Here is a 25916-nt window from a genome sequence, read left to right as displayed (position 1 = left end):
ATCCATCCATCCATCCATCCATCCATCCATCCATCCATCCATCCGTTCACCCACCCACCCACCCACTTACCTTTCCATTTGAATTTTGGATCACTGGAGATAGACCATGTGAAGACACATTTAAAATTATCATTCTCTTCAAATACAGCTTTAAAAACTCCTCAGCTTTACAGCTAGTTATTTTGTTTTCAAGCCTAAAGAGCCCTGACCAATTATATTCAAATCAAATTTTATTTGTTTTAGTCAATGCAATTCTTAAAATGATACACACACACACACATATTGATAAAATCGGTTTTGACTATCCATTTTCTAACACTTATTTCTCAATAGTGTCACAATAAATCTTTACATATTATAAATTTCATTACCTCACATAAATCCACTTCCATTTAAAAGAGAATGAATTGATTAAACAAGACTATTTTAAAATTCAAATCAAATCATATTAACATCAAGGGAAACAGAAAGACTAGTAGAGGAGGCTAATAAGAAGATGATAGATGCCATCATTTCTAGTCATGGGACAAAGTAAAAATCATTTTTCCAATTTATAACTGGTTAAATAAGTAGAACAGTCATCAAGCAGTGCCCAAAACTCATGATCATATAATCAAGGTGGGCTAAGTATTAAGTAAATTTACAGTAATATAAATTCACTAAATTGTCAAATGAACATTTAATCCAGTTACTTAGATCATTTAACAAGGTGGCAAGAAAATGTGTCATAAATTATATTCAGACTAAATATATCAAACATTTTAAATTATAAGGATAGGAATAGCACAGTTCATTGTTTTCTCTTTGACCAAGACAGAAATAGGAGACATTATTACTAATCCTTTTTCATGGAAAAGATATATTTTAATACCTAACCATTTCCATTTGGCTGTACTGATATGGCCATGTAAATCATTGTTCAAGCAAAAGCAATCACCTTGGAGAAGATATACCAAAAAACTTCCATTTTATAGATATCCAGTCAAAGACCGACGCACTAGAATAATTACAAAGTCCAGGACTATTGTATTAAAAACATTTTCAGAAGAATGGTTTTAAATTTGTTGTAATTGGTGTTTTCTTGGCAAATGATACTGACAAGTAATAATGCAATTTGTATCAGAGAAAAGAAATCTGAAATAAGACTTTTGATGAACATATTTGGCTGCATAATTGAACTAAAATGAAACATAAATAATGGGAGTTACTTGACAATAGGTAAATGTGGTCAAAATGATAGAATAAATGAGAAGATCAGCTGTTGACCTAGAACCTTAGAAGATCGCACAAGTAGATAAATTATTTCTATAAAGAAACCTCCTAAGTGGAAAGACAATTGGTCTTTATATTTGGAAAGGACAATCATATCCCTTTTGAGAGTTTTTGAAAGGGCATTTAGCTGGAAGATTACCTTTTGAAATGCTTAGGAGTTTTTGTGTTGAATTTCTATTGCTTTGATGAGAATATGTGAAAATGTCTTTAGATGATTTCAAAGGAACTGAGTTTTAGGGCATCAATTACCAATTCTTCCCAGGTCAACAGTAAAACAAACCGAGACAGATCAGTCAGTTCATGATTTAGTTAACTGTGTTCACATCTCGCTTACCTGCAATGGCAGCTTCTGCACCTGAGCGTGGCTTCCTGGCCCCCACATCCTTCTCAAGCCTCACAGCTCCCTGACTCCTCACATACCAGTGTACACATGTGTGTGTAAATACATACATATCTGCAAATCTACAATCACCTCTTATCATTGCTTTTACATAAATATTCCAAATTTAATACCATTTTTCTCTTTGATGCTGTTTCATGATACCTACCTTTCAATTTTCATATTGCCTTTTAAATTTTGTTAGGACCTTTGTGATTAAAAAAGATCATTTTTAATAAAACATCAGCTGTACAGAAGTTAACCCCCTATAAATTTGTGTCGTTAGTTATATCCAACCCAACATGACAACCCAATTGTCAACACCTCCATCAGATGTGTATAGATGTAATGTGTGACCATGTGAAAGTAACCACGGTTATGTAAGTCACATTCACAAGCATCCTGCTGTATAGGTAATACACTCACTGATCTCAACTATATGTTCTCCTGCTCTTAATACTCGCCTAAGAAATAAATTGAATGGCTGATATTATGGAAATCACTTTATTTATGCTAAATTTCTAGTAATAAATAGTGAAAATCATATCATTTTACTTGGGCAATACTTAAAAGTAAGCTGGACTTACTATTATTTTACTGCTGTAACTATAAGCACAAAAAATGTTGTTTCTCAACTCATGGCATCAGCTCAAAGTAAGGGACATTTTTTTCTTCCTCTTTATTTTTTGAAACTGACTTTTTTTTTTTTTTATCTGCCACCCTCAATCATACCATCTCCCTGAGGACTATGTTGAAACTGTCAAGCTAGGCTGAAACTCTGAAGCCATTTTTGATTCATGAGACCTATATGTAAATTTTATTTATTTATTTGTGTCTTTTTCCTGTGGAAATGATCTTTGCACAACTGTCACTTAGGTTAGAGGCCTGGATCTACAAGGATGAACTAATTCTTGAGTGTCTGTGAGAGGGTCTGTCTTTCTTTCTTTTGGATTGTAGCTCATTACTACAAAGTTGGCAATCTGCAAACAACCACACAGTTATTTTCTTTCATGTCTGGAAGACAGGGGTCTGAAATGAAACATCCAGACTCAAGCTGATGTGCTCACAGGGCTGAGCCTCTGGAAGCTTCGGGGACCAGTGCTGTCCTTGCTGCTCTGTCCCTGGTTCCTGCTGGGTCCCTGCCACTTCTGCATCTGTGGCCTGTTCACTTCTGTGGTCTCTGCCACTCTCCCCAAGAACTTGCATCGCACTGTTCCCGGAAATGCAGTGATATCAGGACCCCTAAAATCATGTGCACAAAGCCGCTCTTGCCATGCAAGGAATCACAACTGTCATTTCTTTGCTGTTAAGGACGATCATTCAGTCTGCCACAGAGATCAACGAGAAGAGACAGGGGTCAAAAGTCCAGCCTCTTGTCGTGGACTGCATTTGGCTAGAATTGTATTTAATTGCCATGAAAGGGCAGAATGTGAGAAAGAATAAGAGTCAGAACTGGCAAGTATGCCTGGCCTTGGAATTCAGGCCAGCGTTCTCACAGACTGAGTAAATGCTTTCATTAGACTCAGAGTGAAACTCCTCTTCTGGGACAACACACTAACTTAGTTGAATGCCATTGACAGTAAAGAAGTAAAGGATTTTAGGGACCAAGAGACAAAACTGATGAGAATAACACTGAAAATAAAGCACTGCCTTACTCTGTGGTGACGCGCTGTGCACAATTCTTCCCCTGGTTTGTTGCAGCCGCCTCTTCCTTCTCATCCGCGAGCTCTGGCTGGTGGGTGTGGGCCAAGTCGAGACTTGGGTTGCAGGATCAGCTCGCCCCAACCAGCTGGAAACCCCCAGACAAGCCCCAGGGATGCAGGCGCAGTAACCCCTGTCCCTGCAACTGCCCCATCCGAGAGGGAGTCTCAGTAACGCGAGGGTCTCGCCTACCAGGCCTGATTCAATAATTCAATAAAAGTAAGACAGAATAAATAGCTTTTTTTTTTTAATTTTTCAAAAAGAGTCAAACTTAATTAAAATCCACTAATTATAAATTCCATAATCCTCTAGTTCTCCCTAAGCACCTTTAATTGGCAAAGGTCAACTATTACCACTCTGCACGATTTCATCTTAAAATATTGAGGGTTGTTGTGTGACCTAGGTAAGACTTTCCTAATTAGTGAAAGCCCACACTTAAATCCCAGAGACTAGAAGCACTTCTGCATTTTACAATCCTGAGAGGTTCTGCCAAAATACATTTTGGCTGCGAAACGCAGTTTTGTTTTATTTCCCTAGCTGCAGGTAAGAAAATACAAAAGCAATCCTCGTGCCTGCACGACTATGGGCTTCCCACTAGAAAAGACAGTAGGCTTTCATTATTGTTCTTCAAATATGCAAAAGCCAGTTAATTAATTTGTGGAATTTAAAATGCCATAGATTCTGAAACAACGCAAAGGCCTATAACTTTGCCCAAGCTGAGGACACGGACCGGTGTCTGTTCCCAAAGTTTAATGCTCTGTTTTGTGGTGAACTGATCGCCATTGCGACCTGGATCTTTGCGGGCAGAGAGGCTCATCTGCTTTGGCTTTGGGCCACGCTGTTCTGCATGGCTGATTCTCCTCGGTCTGTGGTTCACATCCACACGCCCATCAAGCCCGATTCCTCATGTATGCCCTGGCATACTCTGCACTCTCCCTTTATCTGAACAATGGAGGGTGTCACCCCTCCCTGTTCTGCCGGACCCCTTTACCGGGTATTACCATCACCCCACACATTGTCCTTGTGGGACTTTCTATGCCTCAATGCCCATTTTCACTTACACCCTGACATTCCTTCTTCTTCTTCTTTTTTTTTAAAGATTTATTTATTTTTCTATTCAAGAACTTGGGTGCAGGCCAGAGGTGGTGGGGAAAGGATTCACCAGAGGCAGAGTGGGGAGCAGAGCAGGCGGATCCATTGAAATCCACTGCTGGGGGAGCATCAGGGAGATAGGAGAGGTCTGCTGAACCCTGTGGTCACTCTCTGGTGGGGGATGGAACTCGTGCTGCAGGGGCTGCGGACAGCCTCATAGTGCTGAGACAACCCGCTGTGCCACCAGGGAGGCTCCTGGCATATATTCTTAACTGCACCTCCTTGCTGAGATTCGGAGTCACAGACCCAAATCCCTCTGGGGTATCATGTCTACACAGACCCTCAAATACCTCAAATTCAATGTGCTCAAAACACAACCCTCTATACTCTCTGCTTACGCCACACCTATTTCTGTCTCCCTGGGTTTGCCAGCTGCCTCTTTCTCAGGGAATCTCAGCTTGGCCTTGTCTTTAAGGTCCTCCAGGGAACTCTTAGATAATAGTAGACCTGAACTTCACACCAGAGATTTAATATTTCTGGGCAAAGCTGGACTCCCATGTGCCTCAAAAGCTGACAGGGGCATTCTAAATAACATCATCATTGAGAACCTCTCATCTGCCTCCAACTTTTATTCCTTTCCCCAACCACAGGCCCCTGGTTCACAACCTTCACTAGACTTTGAAGCTGTGTGGGGACGGTTTTATGGGATCTGGTCACCTGCTCCCACCCAAAGCTAAGAACCACCCTGGAGACAGGTTCAGATCTCTCCCTGATGGTCTCTTTCTAGGGACTTTGTTTACGTGCCTGACTCCCACTTGTAAATCCATGTACAGTTACCTTCATCCTTGGTCTCCAGTCTTACCTGTGTTGCCTACATCTGCTCTGACCTCCTTCCTAAACTGTCCAGAGAACATTCAGCTCCCATGGCATCCTGGGGATATGATTCTACAAGTCAGCTTTACCAGCTCGCCCATGATCACAGAAACTAAGAGTGGGAGAGCTGATATCTGAGTCCAGGGGAAAGAGCTCTCATGCCGCCTTTTCCCATACTTGGTGTTGCTAATTGAATGCAATATTCCCACAGAGAAAACCCAGGTCTTCTGATGAGGTACATGTCCGATAAAGTGATGGCTGGGAATATTGATCAAGCAGCACAGACACAACGAAATATGCCGAGGCCTGCAGGCGTATCCCTGTACAATGTAGACTAGTGATAAAATGATGGCGCAGAAGTTTAACAAGTGGCTTATGCCACCTGGAATGATTTTGCTCAGCATCCTCCAGTTACTAGGTGAGGTGTTTCAATCACATTGATTTTGCAAACAGCTTTTAGTGAAGTTGAATCGATATTGCTCAAAAATACCTAGTCAATAAGATTAAGTGTTTTGTACATTTGGTGTGCAGGAAAAACCAACAAAGGAGCAGACATGGGTGTCGCCAGGGGAAAAGAACTTAGGAGACCTCTTTCCATTGCAAGTCACAACATGTGTGCTTTTGGAAGGCTTCAGCGTCACTCCACAGATTATTATCCCTATGCAAAAATCAAACAAATACAGTATTTCTAGGTGTAGGGCTGGGGAACACTCTCTGAAGAAACAGTTCTATAGCCTGTCTTTTTTAAAAATAAAGTGTCTATCTACCATTCATATATCTCTTTCTAATCTGATGCTACTCTGTGAATTTTTATAATGTCACAATGAAACCCATAGATTATTTCTCATTTACTGAAAACCACTGGCAGCTGCAATAACTAAAAAAAAAATCGAGTTGTAATTCTGAATAACTCAAAACACAGCCACAGCAGCCATGGACCCTTATAATCCACACTCTGAAATGTGGAGATTCACAACCAACCTCCTGTTTTGATTTCTGAATTGTCTTGTCCTTTGCGTCAACCACCTGGGCTGGAAGCCCTAATTTGGTCTGTGCTCTCATACAACAATTTACTCAGTAACGTGTACCTGACTCAACCGAGCCACTAAGAGAACTCAGTGGATTTTCCAGCTGGAGTTAAGAAGGAGCCTTCATTTCTCTGAGTGTCTGTGGCCTCTGGCGATACAGCAGTTGTCTGTGGCCTGGATTCGCCCCCTGTAGATGGAGGGAGTCAAGAAAGAACAATAAAGCTCAGTCAGATATTGAAAAAAAAGACCTGGCAGGTTTGTGATCTTCACTGACTGTCTGACACCACACACAGCTACGCCCTTTCTTCCCAAGATTCTGGCGGTGTGATCTTCCTTGGATTCATGAGCCTACGCTCCCCTATTTATTTATGCCGGCCATTTGAGTCATATACTTGTTCATCATTTTGCTTAGCAGGTCGCCTTGAATGATCTATGTGGTTGTTTTTTACGGCTAAAAATCGAATTGTGCACGGAGTGGACAGCTACCTAGAAGCAAGAAGCCAAGGATTTCCTCTCAAAACCATTGATTTGTGGTTATAATCAAAGCACTTAGAGCCTGAGAGTGGCCAGTCCGATCCCAGCCACCAGCAGGGCCAACACCAGAGCAGAGTAACCAAACAGATGCCTGGTTTGGGCAGTGCAGCTCCAGGACAGCGAGAGGAGGAAGCCCATGGGGTCCTGCAGGCCATGAGGTTTGTTCTGGCACCTGCCCCCACTGAAAGGGGACGGCCACCCAGCTGGTACAAGAACTGCCAGAACCTGATGCTTCAGAGTAGACTAGGAAAGGGAAGAAGGGCGGGGGTCTTTAAAAGGCTCTTGCCTCCTCTTTCCCATTGGTTGAGACTCCCCTTGGAGACATAAGTCTTCCTCTTCATCTTTATCTTGGTCCTAGCAACTGGATTGAAGCAATTCAAAGCTCAGAAAGTTCATTAGTAGATTCTCTGGATCCCAGATTCCCACTCTGGGGTGTGATATTCTCATCCAGTGGCAGGATAAACCCTAAACTTCCCACCTTAAGCTAGAGGATTGGTTCGTGGTGTGGACAGGCTGAGATTCCAGAATGCTCGGGCATCGACTGTCATCCTGGATGAGCGTGGTGTGTGTGGGGGGAAGGTGTTGGTCAGAACATCAGGGCTGATGCTTAGTGTGCAGGTGAGTCACTGGACAAGGAGATGCCGTAGCCACAGCAGGCCCAGGGGTGGGAGAGCAGAGGCTTGTGATGTAATGGAACGTACGCAAAACAGATCTTTCCAAAATGACAATCTTCCCAAAAGATGTGACCGATTTAGAAGAGAGAAGAATCAGGAGAAGGTAGCTTAGTGAATAGTGGAGGAGAGAAGGTGGGTGGCTCTTGAGATACAGGGACAGCATTAACAACGAGCCACAGGGGGCACACTTTGAGGACTCAGAAGACAGGTGGTGGCCACATCACTCAGGACCTTGCAGTTCACATAGTTTCAGTTTCATGTGAAGTCAAACGAATGGACCATGACTGAAAAAGAATTCATTAAAAAAATAAATAAAATGAAGCAGTATGACTGCTTCTAGTAGCAAAAGTATTCCTCCTGTTCCTTGAAGAAGGGAAATTACAAATGACCAAAAAAATAGTATAAACCTTGGTCTTGATGATAACTGAGAAAGCCCTGATTTTTTTTTGTTTTTTCCCTTGTTGGACAATTCATGAGGTGACAACGGATTATCACAGCCTAGACACACCTTTGTCTGATTTTTTTTTTCCTTTTTGGTTTATAAGTTACCAGTAGTTCCACAAACAAGGATTATGGTGGGAGGGCTGTCCGGAGTCATGGACACTATCTGGAGATACCTTTATCTTTATAACTGAAGGCCATTCCGAAAAGCACCCACAGTTCTCAGGACTGAAAGGCCAGCCAGCCCCCATTTCAGCGGGGTCCTATGGAGGGTTGAAGGCTACCCAGAATGGCTACAGCCTGCACACACTGCGCTCAGTTCTCCTGGTGCAGGGGAGCAGCAATGTTTCTAGCTGGGAGCCACCAGGATGATTGCAAATCATCCCTCACCTCAGTTACATCTCTGATGAAAAGCCCCAGTTGAAAAGGCTGGATCAGAATTAATTAGCTCATCTCCGATCACAAGAACAAAAGTGAAAACACAAAATGTATGATAGTAAATACCAGAAACTTAAAAGCAAATGATCCTATCTAATATATATTTTAAATACATGATATACACATATCTGTGTTTTGTCAAGTACTTTTCACTAAGCCAGAACACGTATGTGTTTATATAGATGTACGGCTGTACGTGTTGGGATGGATTTATGGAGGCAATGATTTCCTACATGAGGAATCAGAAGATATCAAAGACCAAACTCCTTGGTGGCAAATTATTTTATGTTTGCATTTCTCTATAGTGTTTCCTTCACACACGAGGCAAGCAAGCATAGCATAATTCACAGCCAGTCTGATGATGTGATCTTCAGACTATAAAACTCACCCCATTTCAAATTTATTTTTGTAATTAAAGTGGAATAACTAACATCGCAACCCCCGTGAAGTGGTTGCCTATGATATTAACTATCTGTCTTCCCTCATCTAGAAAAGTCTCCATGCTTATGCTAGGCTCTCCAGAGCATCGGGCTTGTGCTAAATGAGAACAGTTCTGAAGAACAGAAGAAAAAGTAGGAAATATCAAATTTATCTCCTTTCTTCATATACTCTGACTTGTGACGGGAAGTGTGAACTTGGCTACTCTATGTGCTGAAGTCTCTCTGTGTATCTACAGCTTAGGGTCTAGCAAGATGGGGCCAGCGCCATCTGCTCCCATGAGGACCGCAGAACCCCTGTCCACCCCTGTGTGCTCACTTCCGAGTCTGGTTCTGCCTGAGTGGCTGGACTTCTGCCCACAGACCTCTGGAGCCCTCTTTCCCTTTGTATGTGGAGAGGGGAGGTCTCTTAGAATTTTAGTCTCCAGGGACACCTGGCACCAAAGACTGACTGGAGTAGAGGGACTCCTGGGTGGACTCCTCACAAAGTCATCTGGGAGAGGAGACAGAGGAGGAGCTACCATCTAGTATTTTTCTCCTCAGACCTTCACTTTCCTCCCTTTTCCAGTCCCATGCCCCCTGTCCCTCTTAGTCTATTTCTTGACACTTCCAGTTAAACTTCTTCAATGGAAATCTTTTCTGAGTGTTTTCCTGGAACACCCAAGCATAAATGGGCTTGTAACAGGGTGGATCCAAGGGAAATGTGTGACTTACACTTTCAGTTAAAATAAATCAGCCTGAAATTAACATTATTTTTTATTCAATCAATTATTTTCAAATTCTCATTTAAATCTTCAAATCTGGCACTGGTTTGTATGCATGTGGGGACAAGTTGTAAATGCCTCAGTTCTGATCTCTCTGCACTAGTCTTAAAGACATCTAACCTCTGCATTTGTACTTTGATTTTTTAGACTTAAATATTTAAATATCTATTTAGAACATCTAATTGATGTCAATTAGGTGTTAGCCTTGTTTCTTCCATCTAGAGGAGCTTCTGAATTGAGTAATTTTGTGGGAGAAGGATGTGTAACCACCGACCTGATGTCATTTGGAGAAAAGTTCTATCTATCCAAACATACAGCCAGAATGTAGTTCACATACTAGCAGTCCATGCAATAAAAGTGAATCATTTGTGCATTTATAGTGGGGAACTGGCAAACACTGCTTGCTTCCCTCATGTGCTCAAGGGCAAACAGGTCACGGTGAAGTTGATTTCATGTGCTTACTGACACTGTGACGCGAATTGTACTTTGCTGCTCTGAAAAAGCCCAATACAGCATAATCACACATTGCAATGGTGAGTTTCCTCTAAAAAAAAATCAAACACAAAACTTAAAGTGCATTCTGCATATTCCCTGCAAATTCCCTGCCTGTTACCTTTAATGAGCTCACAATCCTAAAAAGCAAAGGAATCTTAGATAAGAAACGGGCTCTGTCCATACAACCCAAGCATATGAAGACTGGACATTTGGGGGACCCTACAACAGAACCCACTCACCACCAGAGGTGCTGAACAGCCTGGTGCTTGAGTGACTCAGTCCCTAAAACTGTACCAATGTAAATGACCTAGTTTTGGCAAGAGAGGTAATGGAATAACGAGATTGGTAAGCATATTTGGGGATCTGAATTATCGTTGCAAATATCTTGCAAAATTATCTTTCTGCAAATCAAAAATTATTCCGTGATAACAAGGTATTTTTGAAAGTCATGAATTCCACAAGTACACTATTATATATAATTTCTGTGCTCTCCAGTGGATCTTAACTGTACAAGTTTATTTCATTGGGAAGGTGTGATGGGGAGAAGGAAGTGCAAAGCAGTTATAACTCAACCCAATGAATTAAGCAGAAGCTAGACTCTTGCCAGTTTGCTTAAATAAAAGATTATAAGGACACGGTATGGGGAAATATTGGAAGGGAATTAAAATAGAAGGCTACAAACTGTAAAAATGGGCCTATCTGCATTTCTGGAAGAAGGTGTGATGTCTTTATGCTAATAGCAAGGTTAGAAGGGAAACTCAGAGATAACCTAGAATTTACAATGAACTTCAACAGTATAAATATTTTTGGTGTGTTCCAAATATTGTGTTTGATATTTATTTGAAATTTAAATATGCATTCTTTATGTTATCAGGAGAACCTGGATAGAGGAGACCCCCCAGGACCAGGTGACCTACTGCTTCTGTCAGTGTGATCATAGCTAAGAGTAGCTTATAGCCTCATGAGAGAGCGAGCAATGTTCTTACTACCGAATTCACGGTACCATATGGAAGACTCCAAAAAAGAAATTTAAAATATTTTGAAACCTCTCAGAAAGAACACTTAATTTGAACTGAGGGGATAAAAAAAGAGCTTAATGGATGAGATATGTGTACTGGATTTCTAAAAGAAAGTAAAAGATATGGAAATTGAAAGATAGCCAACACCATATCAACAATGTGGACAAGTTGTATTAATAAATGTCATTAGATGGTTGCTGATTGCACAGTAGTTACAATTCTTGATTCTTTAGGATAAAAAATAACTTGCTTCTGGCCCTCCCTGGTGGCACAGCGGGTTACAGCGCAACACTAAGAAACTAAAGCCACTTCTGCATGAGTTCAATTCCCGCCTGCCCCGGAGGTGACCACATGGCCCGGCAGACCTCTCCTGACCCACCCGCTGCTCCCCTCATTGGTGTACTTCGTCAATCTGCCTGTTCTGCTCCCCACTCTGTCTCTGGTGAAGCCTCTCACCGCCCCTGAGCCTCTGGCCTGTACCCCAGTTCTGTATGTACAAATAAATATATCTTAAAAAAAAACTTGTTTCTAAGAAAAGGGAAAATTATACTAGTTCATACAGCAAACTTTTAAATAGGGAAAAGGGACAAAGATCTTTGATAAGTATATAAAATTAAAGTAAGTGTTCTACCAAAAATAAGGAAGAATCAGCATAGTAGAAGTAGGGTGCAGTAGCATAAAAAAGTGCCATGGAATAACATATGAGCAATTTAAAATTCAACTTTTTACAGATGTATTTATTTATGCATATGAACTTGGGTACAGGCCAGAGGTGCAGGGGCGGTGAGAGGTCACCTCCTCAGCCAGTGATCAAACTCATGCTGAGGCAGTTGTGGGTAGCTTCATAGTGCTTTACTCTAACACACTGTGCCACCAGGCAGGGCCAAAAATGTAAAATATTTGAAAGGAAGGAGATCTCCCAGGTCATTAGGGAAAGAACATTCCAGGCAGAGAGGAAGCAAGTGCCCTTAGGGTCACATTAGTGTGACAAAGGGAGAGAAGCTGATACGGCTGGAAACTGTTAAGTGATGGGATGGGATAGAAAAATAATTCAGAAGAGTAACGTGAGTCCAATCATGAAGGTCTCTCCAGTCCTTAACAATGACATGAATTTGCCTCTGAGAAATTTGGAAAGGTTTGGGAGTTCTGGGAGAAAGAACTAGCATGATATGGTCTGGACCTTAGCAGCCTGCAGAGTGAGTTTGCCTCAGCCTGCCCAAGGAGGACGTGAGAGTAGTTGATGAAGAAGCTGAGGTGATGGCTGTAGTGTGCACAGTCAATGAGAAAGGCGGTGGTCCAGTGGGTGCATCTATGGGTACCCAAGCCCCTGAGACATCTATGCTGGTGGTTCCTGAGTGTGTGACCAGCGAAGAACGCTCTCAGCGTTCCCACTGAGATCATCTGACAAGAAGTCTTTCAGTAGACTTGAGTGGGAAGCCAGATTTCAGACTGCAGGATCTGTGGCCACGGAAGGAATACAGGATTTTTTCATAAATCAGAAATAAAAGACTAAGGGCTGTCTTCAAATGATTTTAAGAGAGGCTGGAAAATAATTATTAAAATTAAGGGATGAGTGATGGGCTATGGTAAGAAGAATATAGAGGTTATTACTAAATGATGAATGGCATGTTTAAAAGACGGAATAAGAAGATTGGACTCTGTTCTATAGGTGGCAAAAAAAATACACAACAGGTATCTGTGCAGAGGATTGTCATGTTTGTAGATGACATGATATGTAATTAATGTTAGACAAGTCACTAATTGCCTCATTTTTTTGTACTTAAAGTGGAAAAGTTTGATTTAATCATGCTGTTTGCTGCAAGACTTCAATTATCTATGGGAACCCCTCACTTCACAGGTTTAATTTACTTTATCCCACCAACCCGTCAACTCGCCCACAACAAAATTGTCCCAGAAACTGTTCCAGACTTGTTTTTACAAATTTGTAGATGTCAAATTACATGTAATTATGAATTGCCTTACCTTCCTGATTTCCTCTTACTCCTTTCCTTTCTCTCTCTATGGACTAAAATAAAAATGTAGCAAGGCATGCTGTTTTATCTCTTGAACTTTGAGGGGATGATCTATTCCTCACCTTTTATAGTTCCTACAAGCTTCTTGAGTCCCATAGCTCCTGTTACTTTCTCCATATTCAAATCGAAGCCTCTGGTGTACCCCAGTCTTCCTCTGATTCTGCTGCTCATCCTATTTCTTTGTCTGACTCACTTTAGGGGACTCATGAATACACTGAACCCCTAATCTAGGGTAAAGTATGATCTGGCCAGTAGTAGAGAGGGAGCCCCGTCTGTGTATTATCTCAAAGTTCTTAATTTAATTACCTTTGGAAATTTCCTGTCTTGTAGCATATCACAGTCTTAAGTCCCAGGAGTTAGGACTTCCATCCTGGGTGGGGTGGGGGCACTTTTCTCCTTACCACAGTATTCTTTGAAGCTATACTTCAATTTGACAAGGAATAATGTTTACAATGTGGAATCTGAAATCCTATTAACTTTTTTTTTATACTAGACTACTTCAAAATCTGTTTATTCTATTTTACTCTTCGTGATTTGCCATATTATAATGGTGTTAATAATAAACCTTGATGAGCTATTTCATCAGCCATACTTAAAAAAATAGCATGGACCTTCAATTATTAAAATAGGAAGACACATTGAAATAAAATTGAGAACCTGATGTTACAAATCATTGCCAAAGTCACCCGTATGTTCAGTTCCTGTCCAGTGTACCCAGAAATGCGCAAGCCCTGTCTCCCAACTCTGATCATAGGGTCCTGGAAACACTAGACTGGGACATTGCACCAACAGTTAAGTGAAGGGGACTCAGGGCCAACTCACTTGAGCTTCTCTTCATTCCCTGCTACATCTGCTACACCTGTCTTTGTAGGCGCTCAGGCTTCTTCTCTGTATAATGTAAACTCATGGACTTTCCGGTCTGTCCTGGAAAAATGTCCTCAAGTTTCCATTAAACTACAGTCTCAGGTAATATATAGTTAAAGTTACAAGTCCCAGCAGCTTGGCTTCAGGTACCAAAGGATGCCACAGACAGACAGTGAAATCTTTTTTTTTTTTTTTTAAAGATTTATTTATTTGTGCATACAGAACTGGGGTACAGGCCAGAGGCTCAGGGGTGGTGAGAGGCTTCACCAGAGACAGAGTGGGGAACAGAACAGGCAGATCTACGAAGTACACTGCTGAGGGGAGCAGCGGGCGGGTCAGGAGAGGTCTGCCACGCCCCCTGCCTCCGGGGCAGGCGGGAATCGAACTCATGCGGAAGTGGCTTTAGGTTCTCAGTGTTGTGCTTTAACCCGCTGCGCCACCAGGGAGGGCTCAGACAGTGAAATCTTAATAGAGGAAAGAGACCAGGAGAACAAAAACTTCTGAGTTTCAGAGAAGCCTTCCAAATAGTCTCAGATGCCATCTTTGATCTGGCCACATGGTCCAACTTTCTACCACCTTTTAAATAAAATTGCTGCCACCAAACAGAATGATTTCCACAAAATCAAGCCTCCAAGCAAGTGACTACAAACAAGTTGCACATATACAGACTTTCCACAGATCCAAGCCAGTTTTTCAATAACAAGTCTATACACCTTTGAAGCAAATACATGAAGAGAAACAAAAGCCACGTTTGTACTTATGGTAGCCAGCACCAGGGGAGTCACGTTTCCCACAGGGCTGAGGAACCACATAAGGATCCATCCCACCAGTGTCACCAAATCTGTTCCCCCGTAGTAAGATTTGGGGTACCCTGAACCCCCAAACCTGCCATTTTAAATAAGTTCTGCCATTTGCCACCTCTAGCGCGTAAGATCTTTAATGGAAAACAACTTACATAGGCTACCCAGCAGGCAAATGACCACACAGGGATGACCCAGGCCACTGAGGCTCAAAAACCTGCCACAAGTCTAAGCACCTCCTGGTGGGGATCCAAAGGGAAGTGGCAGAAGACAAGCAAGTCTAGAAGGAAAAGAGCAAAATCAAAATTAGGATAAAAGGGACCATTGTCAGCCCCCCCCCCCACGGGTCTCTCACCTGCATCTCTGTCACCCAATCCAGGACCAAGAAGCCAGTGCAGCTTCTTCAGGTGTCTCTGCTCCCTGCACCTCCTCCAGGGCTCCCGCCTTGCCCTTCATCCTTCTCCCTCCTTCCACCAGGTTGCTCTTGAGCTTCCTTTTCTCTCTGCTCAGCTCCATCTTCCTTAGGTGGAGCAGAGAACTCCAACACCCCCATTTCCTGGGGACACTGCTGTGAACAGCATCACGGTGATAAATAGGGTTAGTGTCAGATGAGGTGTTTCTTTCCCAATGGAGAGAGAGAATACCTGCACATTCATTCCTAATACAACATAAAATTGTTTTCAAGGGTAAAATTGTATTTTGTTAAAACATAATACACATATATACATTTGACATTTTATAAACATTAATTTAAATAAAGCAGCTCAACTAGATGCAAGGGTTTAATGAAATTAGATGCTACTCGCAAAGTGAATAGCAGTAGAAACAAATATTATAAGTAACCTGATAATGGAAAAGCAGAATTTATTTAGCAGTCACTAAATGTATACGTTACTCATTAAAAGCACAGCAAATGAAAAGTACTTTTTTGTGATGGTCAAAGAGCTAAATGTAACTTTTTCAATATAAGTATTTAATTCAAGTGTGTACAAATGGCTACTCACATCGAAAGAATCCTCTTAGTGATCTTTGCTTATACCAAATGGTTATGCATCATGAGGGACTAGTGATATTAGCTCTAGATAATGGATTACTACAGTTAAATCAAATGCAGAAGATTTTGCCACAGGCGAATTATCCAAGCGTCCACAGTCATTCTAGCTGCAAGAAGACCACTGCCTGCGAACTTTGTAGTGTTACAAGAGCAGTTTTTAATATAATAACAGATATTAAACACTTACAAAAATGCTTTCCCTTAATTGGAATGAGTTTTGCCTGAAGGCAGAATATAATGTAATGTTTTTTCACTTGTCACAATTAAATAAATACATACGACTAAATATGTCACAATTAGCAATCACTACTAGCTCTTTACAAAGTACATTATTTTTCAGAGTTAAAATACATATAGGAGCTGTTCACTTTTTTTTTTTTTTAATTTTCTATTCAGGGGAGTAGGTATGTTGATGATTAATAGGAAGTAAATAAACAATTCTGCTGTTGAAACCACATTACCATGTAAAGACGCAGCGTCAATTTCCACTGAAAAATTTTACATCACCAAAAACCGAGTTAGTCATACCATGTTAAATCAATGAACGAGCACAGTTGCTTTACTTTCACTCTTCTTTTTCTCTCTACATTCAACAGACTTTAAACATATATATTTATTTATTTATGCACACAAGAATCAGAGTATAGGCCACAAGTGTGGGGTGTGAAAGGACTCCCCAGAGACAGAGTGGGGAGCAGAACAGGTGGATCCACTGAAATCCACTGCTGAGGGGAGCAGTGGGTGAGACAGCAGAGGTCTGCTGTGCCCTGGGGGTCACTCCCTGGCTGGGATCAGACTTGTTCTGCAGCGGCTGCTAACAGCAATGTAGTGGTGGGATAATCCCTGCATCCTTCCAAAATGAAACATTAAGCAAGAAAGTATTGAAAACTAGCTCTACCTCCATAAAAGGAAAAAAACTAACAAAAAAAAATGAAATATTTAACAAAAAGGAAAGTGGCTATTCAACAGAGGAGTTTGTGTTATTTTACGTAGTAAATCCTGCACTTAAACCAATACAGTTCCTCCTGAATAAATGGCCTGGGATAGTCATAACTCACTAAATGCTGATATACATTTTATAAACAGTATTGACAGGATTAAGACATCATTTAGCTAATGTTTACTGGTTGCAGCATCTATGACTATTCACTTGAGGATCCAAGAAATTGAGAAAGAAAAAGACTTTAGACTACTCCCCAGACCACATTTTTTTTAAAAATATTTATTTATGCGTACAGAACGGGGGTACAGGCCAGAGGTGCAGGGGCGGTGAGAGGTCTCAGCAGATCATAGTGGGGAGCAGAACAGGCAGACTGAGGGACTACACTGCTGAGGGGAACAGCATGTGGGTCGGTCAGGAGAGGTCTGCTGCACCCTGTGGGTCACCTCCCTGGCTCAGGATGGAAACCCTGCTGCTGAGGTGACTGCAGATTGCTTCACAGTGCTGAGCCTTAACCCTTGAGTCACCAGGGAGGATTCTATTTACATGATACACTAAACACACACAATTTGACTGCAGTCATTTTGAAAGTATCTGCCTCTCTCTGATCCTCTGCATTTTAGAGTAAGTTTTCTATAGGAGAGATGCTTCAAAATCACAGAGACTAAGCTGGGCAGATAAAGTTCTTCACAAATGAGCTTTCTATACCTGAAGAGACTAGCTATGAAAAGTGAGCGAAGGATCTATAATCCCTTCCTCATACAAGTCATTGTTTTCCCTCTAAAGAAATATGCGACCACATTCTCTACAAATGACTCAGTGAAAAAGTCTGCATCTCTCAGATTTTTATCTACAGGCATAGTCTTGGATTCCAAAATGATCATCACCTGGGACTGGAAAAGTACTTCATGTTGCACTGTAGGGAATGATAAGAAAAAATACCTAGAATAAGATACTTGAAGGATTATTGCAATAAAACAATAGGCTTTTCCTTTTTCAGTGAAATTGATACAGTTGATGAGAATGAGTCATTTAAAAGGCAGGAGGTTACACGACTTGTATTTCCTAATGTAAAAATGGTTCTGTGGTGTTTGTCAGTCTTGGTTCTTTGCTATCACCCAGGAACATATCCTTATACACGCACGTCTTCATTCTTCCTCTAATCGATATAATTAAGACTATCAAAGGAATACTATTGCTTATCAACTATTGTGATATTGTGATATTGAACTATTGCTTCACAATTCTAAGGAAATGGAGACACATAGATGCTTTGAGTTGATTGATGAAGGAGACCATAGTGCAAAGTAGAATTTCACTGTCTTATAATTCCAAGAAATACTAAGTGATTTCTAAGAATTATGGCATAGTGACTGCAGCCTGTTATTTCTTTGATGACTTGATGTGACTTCTCCCTCCACCATAATGAGCCTTTCTTGACAACTGGGGATGTCCGTGCTAACCTGACATAAGGCAGTAGGCACTAAGGTCTAGTCAATGAAAATCATACATCAGCAATCAAATTACTTAACAAGAAAGTCTTATACTGCAGAAAATGTGAAAAGTTGAAAGGAAAATTTCTCATCGTAAGATATTGATTGGGTTAATGGTGCAATGACTTCTCATTAATCTCAAGACCAGAGGGTTCCGTGCTGGGGCTTCACAAGCAACACTATGATCTTTCTTTCAACTTGTTCTCTAAATAGGAAGGAAATTAAAGGTATCAAAGTGAAGCATTTAGTTCACAATAAGGCACAGTGGAATGCTAAACAGTCTTTTTTTTTTCTCCTCATTTTTAAACAAGTATATGCACCTAGTGAATCTTAGCAAATATTAACAAGATTTATGAACTTTAAAATCCAATTATATTAAATTTGCTTCCTCTAAGAAGTGGTCTGGAGCCCTCCCTGATGGCACAATGAGTTGAAGCTGCAGCACCATGAAGCTACTAGCCATTGGCTCTGCGTCACGAGTTTGACACTCAGCCAGAGTGCTCACCCACAGGGCACAGCAGACCTCTCCTGTCTCCCTGCTGCTCCCCTCAGTAGTGTATTTCAGTGAACCTGCCTATTCTGCTCCCCGCTCTGTCTCTGGTGAATGCTCTCATTCCCTACATCTCTGGCCAGGACCCCAGTGCTTGTATGTATGCATAAATAAAAATCAATCTTTTCAAAATAAAATAAAATATAAACAGAAGACTGGTGAATACCTTTAGTGAGGGAGGGGGCAAGATGAAAAGACAGATGCCAGCTAGACAGACATACAGGTAGATACACAGATTATACAAATTATAAAGACCAGATGATAGATGGGTAGGTAGATGATAGATGGTAAATGGATGGAGAGGTACTATTTTTTCCTTTAGTAAAAACAACTCCTAATTTTTTTTTTTTGGCGTAGAAAACTGGGGTGTAGGCCAGAGAAACAGGAGGTGAGATGATTCCCCAGAGACAGAGTGATCTATTGAAATACACTGCTGAGGGGAACAGTCCAGGATGTGAGAAGCGGGTAGGCAGGAGTGGTCTGCTGCTCCAGGGATTGAAATCAGGGCACCAAGGTCAAAGAACTGAGACTTTATCCCTAGGTCATCAGGGAGCCCCCACAAATTTTTATCAAACACATTTCAAAAGACAAAAACTCTCTATTGAATCACGATGCCTGATTTATCTTCATTAGCTGAGAAAGGTATTTAACCATGTTAGTTTTGGAGGGACATTGATTGAGTCCCTTTTGTCGATGCAATGGGAGAAAATGACCCAATATTCAAAAGGCTGTTTTCAGGCACCTGCCATCTTAGCCCCCTGGCTTCCTACCCCAGGATCCTGGACCCTCCCAGGCTGTTGGATGATGGTGCTCTTGGTTCTGGAGGGAATTCCAGGCTGCCTCATAGACAACTGGGGACTTCAGAAGATTGCAGAGTTGATATTCTAGGGGGTAGGTATAAGCCTGGCCTTATAAGGAAACTACCTGCAGACAGAAGGCAGAAGAAATCAGCTGGAGGGCACCGAGCACCCCCCTGGAAGGGCATCCAGCCTTGAGGACACACAGGGGTGATTCCACACTTTCGGTTTCAACACACTCCACGCTCCCATGCACACAACCAGTTGTAGGGTCTGATTTTCCCTGTCTGGTTTATCACCTCTTCGTAGCAAGTCAGGACACTCAGGGAGAAATTTGGTTTTCAAATGAGGCTCCATCTTACAGGATGATTTGGGCTCTGGAGTCAAGTCCGGAACAAATCAACAGTAAATAGAGGCTGTGGGAGTAACCTGAAGCTTAGATAAGCACAGACCTTGCTCTCCGCAGTCTTATTTATTCACTCCATCCTTCCCTGAGCCTCGCATAGTATCCTGTTCAAGATTAAGGTTAAATAGATATATTTCTGATTGAGTGAATAGATGTTCAATAAATTCATATGGAATGAAGGCTGGTAGGAATATGTGATTTCATCATCTTTGAGGATACAACCCTAGGAATGAAATTTTGCTGCATAAGAAATAAAAAGCTGAAGAAACTAGGTATATCTTATAGGCTAGGTTTTAACAGAGTGAGGATGACTTTATAGACAAGAGGTATTGATGGAACAATTTATCTTTCTATCATTCAGTTTTTTTTTAAAATCACATTTCATATGGAACATTTTGCCCAACTAAAAGTTATCGATTATCTGCTGCTATGTTGATAAATATTTTTTAAATACTATGTCTTGGGAATTTATTTAATAAATCCTTCTACCCCTGTCTGCTAAGAAATAATTGATAGCTGCTCTGGAAAGCAATGTTCTTAACACTCGTGAGAAAAAAAATAAGTACAGAAGGTAAAACTTAGTGCAAGTTAAAAATATTGCACTAAAATTTAATTGAAGAAACTATTAGAAAACATTAGAGAATGTGGAATATGCTACATTTGTGGAGAATGGAAACAAATATTATGTCTAATGGAACAAAACAGTAGACTAGAAATTTAAGAGCAAACTTTATCTAATTTTGTGATTCACAAAGCTACTGTGTCCCTGCAAAGAAAAGCAACATAATGGCAGATTATAGAAAAGAGGTGCCTGGCATGAAGTTGCTCACATAATGCTGAGTAGAGGGTGTCCAGCCTGTTCACAGCAGACTCTCTGCTGAATGCCAGCAGCAAGAAGGTCAGAGGTCACCCCTAGGCCCGGCCCCCATTCCCAGTGTCACTTGCCTCTTAGCTTTCTATCATTCCTGAGCCTCGGGTTCCCCTTCAGTACAATAGGAAGACACCCGCACCTATAATCTGTTTTTAATATCAGTTTTATTATTTATTTCAAAAATCCACAATTGTAGCATTGTGATTATGTTCGCCAAATAGTAAACAATTATTATATCGTTTTTTAAAGCTTTCGGGAGCACACTGATTACAGAAACTGACTTTTTTTGAAATGTGTAAGTATGTTAGGCCGAGGACAATTTGAACTTTGATATTAAATTAGAGGAACTAAACACAATAATAAAAATAAAAGAGCTATTCTGTCCGTACTATAATATTATGTAATTACGGTGCTATTGGTATTTCTTTTGTGTTGACATGACTGCAACTGAAAAATGAACCTAAGTACTAATCAGGGAAAATTGTGTCAAGCACACAAGTAATGTTTTCATTGATAGTTTGGTAATGCTATGAAGTACATATTGCAGCTTTAGAATATGCTAAGTATGGAAACTAGACGTTTGCATTTCTAAAAAATAATTTAAGAAAGGTAATATCTAATCCAAAACAATTACCACATGCCATGGGCTTTCCCATCCCCCCGTTCCTATCGACTGGAAGACCTGAGAATGATTCAGGTGACTTGTTTTGAATTACGGACTGTTTATAGACTGCAGTTCTCAGTGACTTTTCATGGAGTGCCAAGGGAAAGTTCAGAGAATTAAATACAGCTTATGCCAGCTGCATAGATATGCTGTTAGATACATAGCAGCATAGAGGGACAAGACAAGAAGAGGCCAGATTCAGTGAGAGGAACAAAGTGCAAGTTACCATATTTCTGTGGATTGTATGGCCTTGGAAAGCGAAATAATCTCTTTCAAGTCAAGTCATGTGGTAATTTGCACGGCTTCCTTCAAAGACTAATTAGTTTAACACAAAACAGGACTGTTCAGAGCTGAAGTAATAGTTAACATATTGCTTAATTCTAGCTCAGACTCTTCTTAATTCTCATATCCTCTTTACTAAAAGTTTAGCAGAATGTTTGAAACAAATACTTATTTTATAAGTTTTTTTCCCCCACTCTGCATTTGGGGGATGTCCGGTTCTCAAGGCGATTATTGAGGAGTTTAGATGTGTAAACAGAAGCGTACAGAGACCATTCTTACAACTGTAGTGATGTACTCTCACTTCAGCCTGCTTATTTCTTTTTGAAATAAACTTTAAAGATAGAAGATTCCTAAAACTCAGCAAACCTCTGTAATTGAAAGTCAAATGTTCCTTTAAAGCATCCCAGGCACATACATCTCTTTTTATTGATGATCAAAATGGCTAATATCAAGTGAGTTTTGTCTCTGTTTCTCAGAGACAAAATGTTTTGTATACTTCATGTGACAAGTGGAATGAAATATGAAAAAATGTTGGGAGGGTAAAGAAAAAATATTATTTTTTTAAGATTCATTTATTCATGTGTACAAGAACTAGACCCTCCCTGGTGGTGCAACAGCTTAAAGAAAAAATAAAATGTTATTAATGTTGAAAGGCTACAGGTAATCATTGTCATCATATTCCCTGTGCATTGTATTGATCAGTAAATACTGTTTAGTGCTTTTGACTACATCTATTTCATATAATGGATACAACCTTAACAGCGGAAGGGAGGGAGGGAGGGAGAACAGGAGGAGGAAGGAAACGAGGAGGTGGGTGGGGGAGCAGAAGCAGGGGACTGGAGAAGGAAGGAGAGTAAGAAGACTGAGGAGGAAACAAGTCACACTAGTCACATTTCCAGGCTATATTTTGAGAAATCCGTTCTGAGGTAATTCTGTCCCAGGGCCCCACTGTGCACTGGGCCATCTGTTGGGGCCTCACCTGAGCACTTAAAATTCAGCTGTGCTGCAGGTACACACTAAAGGGTCAAAATGGATAAATTTACAAAGGGGAAAGGAACAGGAAACAGCAACTAGAACATCTTACCTGCTAGGTGGATTTGGAGCCCTGGTAACAAACTAACTAAAAGCCCCCGTCATGGTCCAGCGATCTGGAGAGCCATTTCCCCAGGGAGAGCCTGAGAGCGCAATGGCACCCTGTTTATCCCCCAAAGTCCCAGAATTCCTGTTAGCTCCGCCCTGGGGTCCTCGCAGTTCTCTCCCTGGTGCTGCTGGGAGTTGTAGTTTCTAGTTCCTGGATTAGGGGGCGGAGTCCAGAAAGCTGGAGTAGGGGGTGGGGTCCATAAGACTGCAGAGTTCCTTCAGGACACCCTTCCCCTTAACAATCCTAGTGTTTTTCCTTTTATTAATTCACAACCATCTGCGGCCAGATAGACAGGTAAGGTGAAGCCACTCTTCTGATGAGTGCCTCAGAGCAATTCACATGTGCTCCTGCATTCTTTTCATCAGTTGGATTTTGAGGCGGGACCATAATTCTCTCTGTGCCTTACTTCTTTGCCCACATCCAGGGCTTCCTGCCTGCTTCTAAGGCTTCAGTCCCCACGGGAGAAAAACTCCCCAGTTTCTGTGTGATGTGGGCTCTCAGGCAGCCTCTGGGCACCGGGGATTAACCCCTCCACAGTCACCTCCTCCAGCCTAAGATGTCATTGATTTCTTCTTCAGCAAACACCAGGCCTGAGGAAAAAAACACTTAACCTTTATCCTTGAGAAAACAGTGTTTTCAATTTCTGGGCCAACATATGTTTGCATATACTTGTAGCATTGCCTTCATTAGGTTGACTCCAGCAAAGCCGCCTTCCACAAATACAACCAAAAGCTAGTAGGCCACTGTTATCATTTCTTAACACAGTTTTATCCTCACCAAGGGCAGACACCAGACCCTTGTGCATTTCTCTGTCCATCCATACACCTCTGTGGCACATATAACATATATTTGATTGAGTCTATGGATAGAGAATATCTTTTACTTGTTTGAATTAATTGCTATTGTTACACTTTTCAAACTTCTAAATGCCTCTGTGTATCCTAGGGTTTGGTTTAGAAGAGACCCTATCAGGCTGACTTAAGGTGGAGCCAGAAATGCTCTATTTCTCCCCAGTGCTGTTGGAACTGCTGGTTCACAGACCTGTTTTCAATAGCATGTGTTAGCATATCAAAGACATCTTACCTAGTTGCCTTGTGAAGCTTCTCTTTCCCACAATTATCTGTAAATCCCTGAAAATGTTTTGGGGACAAAGGGATTTGCCCCATAGGGGCATAAAGCCACTAGGACCTGAGATCATGCAGCCATCTTGCTTGAGGTTGCACTACCTTTAGGGTAAAAGGTCCCCTCCCTAACCCATACACGCTGCCCCAGAGGGCAGGGCACCCACGTGGTTTGGGGGTACAGCAGTGCCCATGTGTGCTTTAGATCACTTTGTTCCTTTTCCCTTATATGCTGACTGTTCTCTAACAGAAGACACAATTCCAGAGTTTCAGCAGTATTGTCCTACCCAAGAGAGTAATAGGGGGTGGGGTTTTTGCCTTGACCATAACTACTGTGTAAGAACAGCAGCTTTTCTTAAGAGTTTGAGATTTCTTAAAATGTTAAAAATGTATTTGTTGTAGACCTAGCAATTCCTGAAGATTAACAACAACAACTCTAATTCAAAGGAAACTTGCATGCTCATGTTTACTGCAGCACTATTTGCAATAGCAAAGACATGGAAACCAACAACCTAAATGCCCCAAAACAGATGAGTGTAGCCAGAAAATGTGGTACACCATGGGACACTACACAGTCATCAAAAATGATGAACTTGCCTTATTTGTGGCAATATGCATGGAGCAGGAATTATCCTAAGGAAAATTACCCAGGAAGAAAAAGATAAATATCTAATGGTGTCCCATAGAGGTGGAGCCAAACAATCAGATAAAAGAAAATCTTTAAAACCAGGTATTGAAAGATGACCACAGAAATGAGTCATCCAAGTGGGGAGATGGAAAAGAGGAGTGAGAAAGTGTGAGAAGAAAGCATGGTGGACTCCAGTGGAGATCATGTGTGCTTCAGGGGTAGGTGTGGTATGGTGTTATACTTGAAGGGGGGATCTGATACTTTTTAAATACTAGCAATAATGCCAAACAATAGTACAACAATAAAGATTTATATTACAAAATAAGCATTATATATCAGCCCATCTGTTCATCAAGTTCCTGGAGATCAGCTAAATATACCCAGTGGGTAAGACAAATCTACCACCCTTCTGGGTCACTAGGAACCTGGTAATTGGGCTTAAAATAATAACAGCACTTAATGACCTTCACAGTTGTTCCTCACATACAGAGAGAAAGCCATATCTCTGCTACTATTTCTGAATCTTGAACTTCCTAAATGTGATTGATTATTCAATTGCATTCCTGGCACTGCAACTGTTTTGGCATTTACCAAGGGTAATAGCCAATTAATGTGTGCACACACATACATAAATGCATGTACCTATACATACATACATGTATGTGTATATATGATGCACACATGTGTATATACATAGATAAATATGTGTGCACATGCATATATGTATCCTTACCCTTTACTAATTAATACATAGAAAAGTTTGTCCTAAATGCTGTCCAATGAGTTATGGGACCTGATTTTTTTTTTTTTTTAACCTACCCATTTATTGGCACACATTGATGGTGGATTTTGAATTGCTAGGAGTTTTTCATTCCGTTGCACCTAATAGAAGCATCAAAAAGGAAAAGAACCACAAAGACCACAGCAAAAACAACACCAGGAAAAACTGAAAGCTTTTCCCGATGGGGGGGGGGATTATGCTGGGTAGGGGTAAGGAGGAGATTTAGAATAAAATGTATCAATATTGACAATGAGGAAGTAAGAAGTCATTGACTAGGACTATGGGCTTCTTTTGTCAACTTTAAAGTAATCAAAATCATATCCAAAATTTAAGAATGTCAGAAG

This window comes from Condylura cristata, unplaced genomic scaffold, assembly GCF_000260355.1.
Source record: "Condylura cristata isolate star-nosed mole 26May11 unplaced genomic scaffold, ConCri1.0 scaffold00010, whole genome shotgun sequence".
Classification (NCBI taxonomy): Eukaryota; Metazoa; Chordata; class Mammalia; order Eulipotyphla; family Talpidae; genus Condylura; species Condylura cristata.
The sequence above is the reverse complement of the archived record's forward strand: the minus strand, read 5'-3'. Positions refer to the sequence as shown.